This window comes from Ursus americanus, chromosome 4 (genome assembly GCF_024610735.1).
Source record: "Ursus americanus isolate L20-20 chromosome 4, mUrsAme1.1.p, whole genome shotgun sequence".
Classification (NCBI taxonomy): Eukaryota; Metazoa; Chordata; class Mammalia; order Carnivora; family Ursidae; genus Ursus; species Ursus americanus.
The window spans coordinates 24526227-24537137 of record NC_142130.1 but is presented as its reverse complement, the minus strand read 5'-3'; the positions used below and the strand labels follow the sequence as shown (position 1 = coordinate 24537137).

Below are 10911 nucleotides of genomic sequence, written 5' to 3'. Positions count from 1 at the left end.
ATCTACCTTATAGTCGGAGGTACAGATAAAGAATTTTGTAAAAAGGACATTCATCACAGTGCTATTTACGATAATGAAAATTTAGAAATTCAAATGTCAGCTATCCAACAAAAAAGATTTCAAAATTATGGTGCATTCTGGAGATGGAATAATATGCAGTCATCAAAAGGCACATGTAGGAATAATTCCTAATGCCATGAGAAGGGGCTCATGCTCCGCTGTCTGGTGAAGCGGCTATATATAAAACCGTATGCACAGTAAGACATCAAGTCAGCAAAATGCAAATGTACAAAAAAGTAATGAAAGGAACTACTCAAGATCATTAAAAATAGTTCTTGCATCTAAATAGTGGATTTATGAGTGATTCTCATTTCCATCTTTATTTGGTTCTGCGTATTTGAAATATTTTACTATGGGTATATTCTACTCTTAGAACAATACCACACACAATAAATTTTAGGTTTGTATTTTGCTTTCACTTCTTCCTGGGGGAATGAGAGGCGGTTCAAGAGGAGGAGGCATCTGTGCTGCGTTTTGCAGGACGAGCAGGTGTTCATCAGACAGAAACCAAGGGCCCTCGGGACCAACGGGAAAGCACACACTAAGACACACAGGCGTGCAAGGCACTGTGCCCTGGAACACACTCAGGACAGTTGAAGCATGGAATATGACTGGCAAGGGGCTGGCCGGAGACCATCCCGGAACCAGGGCAGGGTCAGATCATGGCAGGGTGGAGGTGTGCAGCAGGGCAAAGGATTTCCCCAGGGGCCACAGGAGATGGTACGTGAGAAGGCAGGAGGCCAGCTGGGACACTGGGGGGAGAATGCTTTCCCTAAAGTGGAGTCGGGGATCACAGTGGCCCTTGTGGAGCAGAGAAGGAAGAAAACTGGAAGCTAATAAGTGCCTTTCCCTTGGTTCCACTCACAAAGCAAAATCTAAAAATTCTCCAAACACAGCGGTGCACATATTTTTGCGCCTAGGAAAAAAATTAATAGGGAAAATCAAGCGGAAACATTCTTACTGTCCCAAGCAGTGCTAGGGGACCATGCCGACTCCTCCTTAAAACAGACCCAGCCAGCCCTCTGCATTGCTTCTGATGGCTGAGCCCAGCTGGGAGGCAGAGGAGAGCAAGGCCAGAAGGAGCCACTGCCTGTCTGATGGACCCAAGGCACGATGAGGCTGGGCACTGAGGAGGAAGGGAAAGAAAGCCTCACACGTGTGGGGTGAGGGGGCTCAGCTAAGAGAGGAGCGGGCCAGTCACTGCTCCAGCCAGAAGTCATGATCTCGGAGGAGAGAAGAGGCTGCAGAGAGGCTGTGCTAAGCCCCCTGCACGGCTGCATTCCTGGCAGAATGAGAAGTGGGGTTCCAGTAAACCAGAAGGAATGCTGCTGGCAGGAGACACTCAGACCTGCTCGAGAGGGCTTTAAATGGAAATACAAGAACAAGAGAGCAAGCGCACAGCACGCACCGGGGAGACAAGCGTGTCCCAGATATGGGCACCCCACAAGGGCGGGGGCCCTGGAATCCCAGCGGAAACAAGAGAGACACACCAGTCTGGACAACCCTCCCAGCCCCAGTGGCACCAGGTGCAGACGGGAAATGAGCCAGAGGGCTGAGGCGGGAACCTGGGAGGGGCTCAGTGCCATGCGAGGTACCTGTGTGAGCCCAAGAGAAGCTTCACTCTGAAGACAGCCCAAATTCGAAAGCCCAAGGGGGGTGGGGGGTTCAGCATGTTTCCACAATTACAGGGAATGGGGAGGAGCGTGGCTATGTAGGGCCTACATCGGTGCATTCAAAATGCCTCTCTTTTTCTTCTGGGTGGCCAAACACATGTGCATGTCCTGAGGGCCCAGTGGGCTCTCTCCCACCACCCTGTCGCTGGGACACTTCCTCTGCAGATGGTACACACACAGCCTCTACGTCACTCGCTGCCCCAACTTTGTTTGCATGTCTGTTTCCTGTGTAGACCACAGCCTCCTAGATGGCTGAACCGGGGCGCTATTTGGCCAGCCCCTGGAATGGCAGACAGTAACCATGGGGGCAACTATGCCCCCCGCTAATGCACAAGGCGTCTACAACATGCAAAGCCTCTGCAGGAACCTCCCTCTGACCGCCCAACGGTGTGACCTACAGTTAAGAGAGCCATAGAGGTAAATGACCACTAGCAGTTCAACGCTGGCTAAGGAAGAGTGGTTTGATGCAGTGGGCAGAAAAAAATACTGGAAGAACGACAGTGTATTGTCTTGAGCTATGACTGAGGAAAGGGAGAGGCTGGGGCCTTGGAAAGCAAACAGCAGCCATCCACCCCAAGCTGCTTAGAGCAGGCCCTGGGCAAGAGAGACCAGCAAAGGTGTGTGGAGAAGGGAAACAGGTGGTGGGCTTCACTGGGGTACAGCGTGAGGTGGGGAGCCAGGACAGGCAGGAAAAGGGGGAGGGGTGGGAAGGGAGGGGCTTGAAGGGCACAGGCATCGTGGGGGGAGGGGCCAGTGCACCAGGCTGTGGACAAACCCACTGGGCCTCCCTGGCTCTCCCCAGTCTCTCCCCATCGGTGACATGCGCTGAATCCCCAGTCTCTCTAAGAACAGGGGAGCTACACCCACGGCCCTCACACTTCTGTCCGAGTGTGAACCGAGGGTGCTGCAGGGTCCCCCCATCCAAGCCGCCAGGCCCAGCCATAGCGAAAGCTCCACCGTGAAAGGAGAAGAGTGTGCACTGAATGAGCCCAGCTGAGCAATATTTCCATGGGCTCTTAAACCCTGCCCCCTCCTAGCATCCTTGACCTTCTGTGGGCAGCAGCTGTCACAGTCCTCCCCAGGATGATGTCCCAGAGTCCCCCTACAGCTGCACTTCTGCACTTCTCATTCTTCTCCTGCTCTTTGGTCTCCCCTGTAACAGGGACGTTGTGCACTGATCCAGTGGCCCTGAAGCAAGAAGGGCCTTCCCACGGACAAGGACCGTTGACCTTTGAACAATGCGGGGCTTAGGGACACCAACCCCCCCCCCACACACACACACAGTCAAAAATCTGTGCATAACTTTTGACTTCCCCAAAACAGCCTACTGTTAATCAAAAGTCTTGCTGATAACATAAAGAGTCGATTAACACATATCTCATAAGTTACATGTATCACATACTGTATTCTTAAAACAACATAAGCTAGAGAAAAGAAAATGTTAAGAAAATCGTAAGGAAAACACATTTACAGTCCTGTACTGTATTTATCAAAAAAAAATCCTCAAAAAAGTGGACCCGCAATTCAAACCTGTGTTATCAAGAGTCAGCTGTACTTTGGTCCTTAATCCAGCCAGAATAGATAACATCAGCATCATCCCCATATTACAGGTGAGAATACCGAGGTTTGTGGAAGATCTTATCTTTATCTTCCCCAGGACCACCCCAGCTTGTAGCCAGGCCTCTCCCAGACTGAACCAATCATGAAAGATACAGAATCATATGCAGTACCTTTCTAATCTAATCTCTTTTCTATGCTCACAAAACCCAGCAACCAAGGTGTCAAGGTCAATCCTGAGTCTTATCACTAAGCTGGTCCATACCCTGCATGTGCCTCAAGGCCCCAGTCCAAAGCAAATGCCATCACCCTGGCCAGGTTCCCCAGTCACGCTCCAACACCAGTGCCCACCTCACCTCATCACCCCTCCCTCCCAGTCCTGGAGGCTCTCCACTGACCCTGACACGGGACTGACATCTCTCCTGGACTGTGGACAAGCCCCTCTGGCCTCGAGTCAACCTTCACTGGACGACCCCCAGGCCCGCTGCTCCTTTCAACACAGAGCCTCAGGCCACCCAGCGCCTTCTACCAGCCCCCTCCTCAGTCATATTCATTCCCCATCCACCCAAAACCTGTACCTTATAAACAGATTTCCACCTCTTCCCAATTTCCATCCTTCCTCTTGCTCCTTATGCTGCCCTATGACATAAACTAAGTCTACTTGCTTCAAATCACAGCTCAGAGAGGTCCAGTGACTTGCCCGAGACTACACAGCTAGTAAGTGACAAGGCCGAGACTCGAAAGCCAGTCCTCCAAACCTGAAGCCATGGAATTGTTCCACTAAATCCCAGCTCCCCTCTACAAGACTCAGGAAGCCCCTACCACGAGAGCTTGGGCCCACGGTTACCCTCTTTAGTAATAACGACTGCAACGGTTATTCCTTCACAGAGTGGACACAGGGCCAGGTACGTGCTGGGCACTTTCCCTGCAGCCCCAGGAGGTGGTACTGTCCTCGTGTTCAGATTAGAAAATGAATACGTAATCTAGTCAAGGTTTGAGTAGCTGACACCCCTGCCTTCCGACCCCCACTGGGCTACACCACTTCTAGTTCCCATGCAATTCCTCGTGCATAGCAGTGGTTAAGATGTGGTTTAACTGAGTAAGACGACGGAGCTGGAGAGAGCTAAAAAATAACTCCGTGACCAGATCAGGCAACGTCAGTGAAACCGAGCTGTCACTCTGCAGGAGAACTAAAAATAGCACAGTTCCCGGACTGTCTCTGGTGACAGGATGGAACATTCTGCAAGTCAGGATTCCTGGTTTTGACTCTAGCTTTACTCCTATAAGTGGGGTGACTCTGGGCAAGTCTTTTCCACTCATCTCCAGGTCTCACTTCCCCATCTCTAAAAAACAAACCAGTGGTTTGTACTGGGCCAGTGGATCCCATCAGCCTCGGCACAGCCCAGGAGGCTGTCTGAATTGGTGGACATGGGGGCACGGAGCACACCCTGCAGGGTGACTCTGGTCTCCTTTAGCTTTGAAGCGCTACACTACATGGTCTCTCTGATCCTTCCAGCACTGCTGCTCGGAGAACCTTTAGCTTCCCCAGTTCGGCGCCATCAAACTCCTCCGGATTCTGCCACTCCGATTTTCACCTGGCACGAACGTAAGTCAGCTGGCTCTCTCATCTGGCCATGACTGATGCTTCCTCCTGTGATTAATACAGAAGGCCCCCAGAAACAGACAGTTTACTCCACTGCACTTCTTTTTCCCATTTACCACCTCAGCGGTATGCATTCTGTCACTATATTAAAAAAATAAAAGTAAAAACATTAGCAAGGAAGCCCAACCAGGAGCACTGTGGCATCCTGGCACCATCTTTCAAAACACTGGAAAGGGCATTTATCCCTAAGGCAAGTCAGTAAGAAACTGCCACATACTCGGAGAGACAGGGCCTTTCTAAACCCAGTGAGCTCTCTTTAGTACAAAGCCGGCTAAAGGAGTGAGAGAGCACTTGCTTTGAACGCCGATGACATGAGCAGATGAAACAAACCATTTCTTCCTTAGTCCTTACATGTCAAAAGAAAGAGAAAAATTACAGACAAACCTTACGGGTATAAAAACACATCCCAAAGAATACCACTTTCTCTATGCAGACTATCAACAAATGGACCATTCATAGCTACAACCCTGAAATAGTGCCTGAAAGTCTGCTGTGGGATGGATGGATGGATGGATGGATGGATGGATGGATGGATGTGAGGGGGGAGGTGGGAGGATGGATGGATGCATGGATGGATGGATGAGGGATGGGTGTATGGGTGGGTAGGTTGGTGGGTATGTTCATGGATGGGGAGTTGGGGGGGTGGGGGAGTTGGATGGAAGGATGGATGGATGGAAGGGCACCTTCTCAGGGCTGGTCCTAGGGGGGTGTAGAGATGAGCAAGTGAAAATCCTGTTCTAAAGGAACTAAGTTTGAGCATCCCGTGGGCAATGTCAAACCTGTCGATCTATCCGTGTACCCATCCACCCATTCAACAAGTGTTTGCCATATGTCTGCCAGATTCCAGACAGGAATGAATGTTGGGAGGAAGTGATTATTTCCTGCTTAGGGGCAAAAGGTGGAAAGCAAGGCCTGCTTCATGGAGGAGGTGCTGGACATTAAAGATAAGTTCAAACAGGCGATGATGGCAGGGAACAGCAATCTAGACTGAGGAAATGCTGTGACAAAGGCAAGAGTGAACGAAAGCAATGGAGATTAGGTTCCAAGTCAGTTGGTTCTGTTCAACAAGACCCTAAATGTGTAGTCATGGAGACAAAGATCTGCGGTTGCCAGGTGCTGGGGTCGGAGGCAGGAAAGAACAGGCGATGACAGAGGATTTTTAGGGCAGCAAAATACTCTGTATGACACAGTGGTGGATACATGTCATCACACATTCGTCCAAACCCACAGAATGTACCACACCAAGAGTGAACCTTAGCATAAAGTACGGACTTGGGGTGATAATGAGGTGTCTGCGTAGGTTCCTGACTGCACACACATGTACCACTCTGGTGGGGGATGTGGATAATGGGGGAGACTATGCGTGTGCATGAGGAAGGAGGGATATGAGAAATCTCTGTACCTCCCTCTCAATTTTGCTGTGAACCCAAAACCATTCTTAAAAAATAAAGTCCTTAAAAAAAAAAAAAAATGGCTTAGGGATCTACAGAGGACTTACATGCCCAGGATTCTCGCACTGCCTCCACTGCCCCAGCTTCTTCCTCCAGCCTCCCTGCTGAACATGGCCTCCCTCCATCTCTGCTGGCACTGAGCACCGCGCCGTGCACCTGCTCTCCTCATCCGGCTTCCCAGCTCCCGTGCCGTCTCGGCTGCCTCCGCCATGTCTTCCTCCTGGGTATCGGTGCCTGCTGCAGCCTTAACTATACTTACTATGCCATGTCTTTACACTACTGTTTTCTGTAATTTATAAAACACATACTGCCCACGAGTTTGTATTTTTAATTCCTGTAAGAAGTTTTGGGATCCAATTTGTGTGAAAGTCAGACTGTAACATAATGTAGTATTGTATGATAAAAGCCTCCAAGAATAAAAACAGACAGTATATCCTGCTTATCAGAAACTCAAACACTGGTTCCATTTCTGAGCATCACAGATTTCCTTATGAATGACTCTTCCTTGTTTTGCCGTGATGTGTCCCAGTCTTCTCGAAATACGTTCTAAGGATAAAGTTTCCTAATTTTCAAGGGTTCTTTTTTCAAACATGTACTGAGAACCCACTGTGTTTCAGGCTACCCCGTAAGTTAGCACGTCGGCTCACTTAACTTTCACAAGGTAAAACTGGGGTACTTTGTAAGCATTAAGTACCGCGAGGTATCACTGACCACGGAACCCACTTTACAGATAAGGAGCCCCTGACTGTGGCCCACTCATCCATTCAAACGACAGGGACAGGATCGGGGCATTGCCAGGATCCTTTCTTGACCTTCTCCAGGTTCCCAGCTTTGCCCAGCATTGTCACTCTCCATTTTTGGGCCTCAGTCTCCTCCCCCAAACACAAGGAGGCTGTACTAGGGGGATATGTAAGCCCTGCTTTGTCAGAGCTCCTTCCAATCAAAGAAGCAGAAGAGGGCAACAAAAGTGGGTCCCACTCAGTCCCACATCATCCACAGCTGCTCCAATGTCTTTGTTCAACGTTAGAGGTTCTAAGAGGCTGGTCTATAAAGAATGCTTCCCTCACTGTTCAAAAAGATGTCAGCTTTAAAGCCACTCTACGCAAGGGAGATGCGACAGCCAAAGGCAATGAGCTACTCTGGATTGCATCCTGGAGAGAGGATGTTAATGGTAAAACTGGTGAATTCCAAAGTCTGGAGTTGAGTTAATAGCAATGTACCATGTCAGTTTCTTAGTTTTAACAAATGGCCCATAGTGATGCAAGACACCAAAAATAAGAGACACTGGATGAGGTGTGGATGGAAATTCTCTGTACAGTCTTTACAACTTTTCTGTAAACTTAAAACTATTCCAAAATTAACAGTTTATTTCACAAGATGACCCAGGGGGCCACCTGGCTGGCTCAGTCAGAAGAGTGTGCTACTCTTGAGCTCAAGGTCATAAGTTCAAGCCCCATGCTAGGTGTAGAGATTACTTAAAAATAAAATCTTAAAAAAAAAAAAAATGACCCCAAAAAAATCCACTCATCTCTAATACCTTCTCCAAATCATAATTTTCTGCCTGTAAGGATAACACATAAAAACACTGGCTAATATTTAATGGGTACTTAGCATGTGTCAGGCTCTAAGGGTTTGATGTGTATTAACTCATTTAATCCTCACAACAAGGAGATAGATAACTTTGTTATTCCCATTTTATGGATGAGGCAACAGAGGCCTACACAGATGAAGTGACAAGTCGGGGTATTAATGGTAGAGCCAAGGATACAGTCTAGCTCCAGCGTCCATGCTCTCAAACACTATGCAGATCAAAGCTTTCCAAATGCTTCTGGATTTTTCAAGCAGGCGTACATAACTGGGGAAATCCAAAGGACGAATCACAAAGACTGAAAGGTGAGTTTCGTGTTTATCCAAAGAGGAACTCTCAAGGTAAATTCCTACCTTTTGAAAATCTTTCCAGGAGTGGAACCAAACCTCACAGCCATTATCAATGGCCTCTCTACATGCTCCACATGTGAATGACTTCTCTGGGCTTCTGCTGTGTCCTGTGCTCTCAGCCACATCATTCTAGATGATCTGTACCACCAGCCCACTGGTCTGCCACTTACTGGGCTGCCTGAGGACATTTTTTCGCGGAAGTGTCTGTCCAGGTGGATGGTGAAATGAAACATGCAACCCGCCTTTTCTTCTTCTTTTTTAAATATTTTATTTACTTATTTGAGAGAAAGAGAGAGAGTGCACACAAGAGGGGGGAGGGGCAGCGGAAGAGGGAGAAGCCGACTCCCCACTGAGCAGGAAGTCCAACAGGGGCTCAATACCAAGACCCAGAGATCATGACCTAAGCCAAAGGCAGATGCTTAAGTGACTGAGCCACCCAGGCACCGTTCAAGCTGCCTTTTCAAGGTGGGCAAAACAGGCTTCAGCTTTCCAGGTAACTAGCTTTCCCAGATTCCCAGGAATCCATGCTGAAAACCCAGGAGTGCATTAACCCATTCTCTCTAAAACAAATAAAGAAAATCTTTTAAAAGACGAAGAAGAAGAAAAGAAATACAACCCAGATCTCCCCACTCCTTGCCTGTGCTCCTTTCCACACAGAAATGGGTAACAGGTGCATATTTAAAGAACACAGCCTGAGGTCAGATCTCCATGACATCGTGGACCAGATTCATTGATTGTCCTCCACTTTATCTAGCATGTCCCATCTGCCGGTTGCTACTGCACATGAGAAAACCAGTAGCATCATTTTAAATGAAACAGATGACTTTTCAGGAGAATTAAAAAGGCAGCTCGCCTTAGATGAAAACAATGAAACAAAAGGGTAAGAAGGAAAAATCAAGACAGGAAGGGAAGCTGGAGGGGAAGGGAAGGAAGAGAAAGGGCGTGTGATGGGGGACATGGACGTGAGACCTGCTGGAATGAAATTCCATGAAGGATCCCTGACCCGCTCCTAGGAGAGACTGGGATTCACAGACAGAGGCTCTGCCCCAGACAAGGTGTCAGAACGCCTTGGTAAGTGATGGCTTCTGCAGATGGGCACTCAGTTGGAACAAGGCCTGAAGCAGAGTTCTGCGCCCAAACATCTGTAGCCTCTTACCTCTCCAGGTTTAGGCCATAACGAATATTGGTCTAAGCTGTGTCCATGGGTTAAGGGCACCGCAACCAAACCAGTCACGTCCAAATTTCACAGTTGTCCTGTTCCCGGTAACTCTTGATAATCCCCCAGCCCCCTCTACTTACACAACTGTCCCTCCTTCACAAGCCCAGCCCTCCTGCTCTGATTTCACACCCTCAGCCCTAGCCACACGTCTCTACGTCTGAAACCAACCACTGTGTCCACATGCCTTTCCTACGCCGTAGAACTTCCAACCCTGTGTCAGTGATTAGGGTGCATGCCTGAGTACCCCTCCTAGGCTCACCTGCTATAGACAGGCTCCGCGGCTCACAGCAGCTTTTCCCGAAGCACACTGGAACACTAAGCCTGAGAAATGTCCTAGGGGAATGGGAAAAAAAAAAAAAAAAAGGAGGAGGAGGAGGGTGGTGATAGAGGAACTGTCCGATCAAATCACTTCAAAAGAAACAAGCGTCACAGTGTGCATTACGTTACTAAAGGCTCAGAGGGTCCCATCGTAAAGATACCCATTCAGTTTTGTTTCACTTGGACTTTACCAAACTTACTTGGCTACAGGACCTTTTTCTCATAGAACAGTCCTAAGACTTTGGGAAACAGTACCTCACAGAACCACATTATTCTAAGGGACCTCGGCATCTTGTCCAATATTTATTCTACTGCACCTCTCCTACCAGACTGTGCGTCTTCTTGCAAAGCAAGGACCAAATCATCATGGTATCCCTGACACACAGCAAAGAGCTTTACAAAGTGCAGGTCAATAGGGGCACCTGGGTGGCACGGTGGTTAAGCGTCTGCCTTCGGCTCAGGGCGTGATCCCGGCGTTCTGGGATCGAGCCCCACGTCAGGCTCCTCCGCTATAAGCCTGCTTCTTCCTCTCCCACTCGCCCTGCTTGTGTTCCCTCTCTCGCTGGCTGTCTCTATCTCTGTCAAATAAATAAATAAAATCTTTAAAAAAAAAAAAAGTGCAGGTCAATAAATATGTGCCAAATGAATGCACTAAACCCAATCATCTCATCTTTAAGATGAGAAAATAAAGCCAAATATGTCAACATAACTTCCTCTAGATCTCTCTAAGTGTCTCCAAGAATGTCTTGCACGAAGAAGGTGCTCAGTAATTCCTGAAGAATGGAGTAGAACAGAATGGATGGAACAGAAGTTCCTCAGCTCTGCCCTAAGCCAGAAGTCCTCATAACACGATGGACTCCTACTTCTTTCCCTCCTCCTTTGCCCAAGTTGGTGTCAGCCAGAGGAAAATGAAGCTGGCAAGTCAGAAGAGGAAAGCCATGGGAAAACCCAAGGCCCTTTGGGTTGGGAGGTGGGGAAATGGTGTTTGCAGACTGATGGGGATAAACAAGACCTGTCTGTATCTAATTTAGA

At 48.5% G+C, this 10911-nt stretch overlaps 1 protein-coding gene across 17 annotated transcripts in view; it reads right to left on the bottom strand.

Moving 5' to 3' along the window:
• LPP (LIM domain containing preferred translocation partner in lipoma) overlaps nt 1-10911 on the bottom strand; it is a 639448-nt gene that overhangs the window by 614804 nt on the left and 13733 nt on the right. The window contains exon 1 of one of the 17 annotated variants that reach the window (XM_087861493.1): nt 9821-9894. The exons of the other annotated variants lie outside the window; for them this stretch is intronic. The gene's annotated coding sequence lies outside the window, so the exon portion shown is untranslated. Of the gene's footprint in view, nt 1-9820; nt 9895-10911 lie in introns of those variants that run through there. 17 annotated transcript variants of the gene reach the window in all.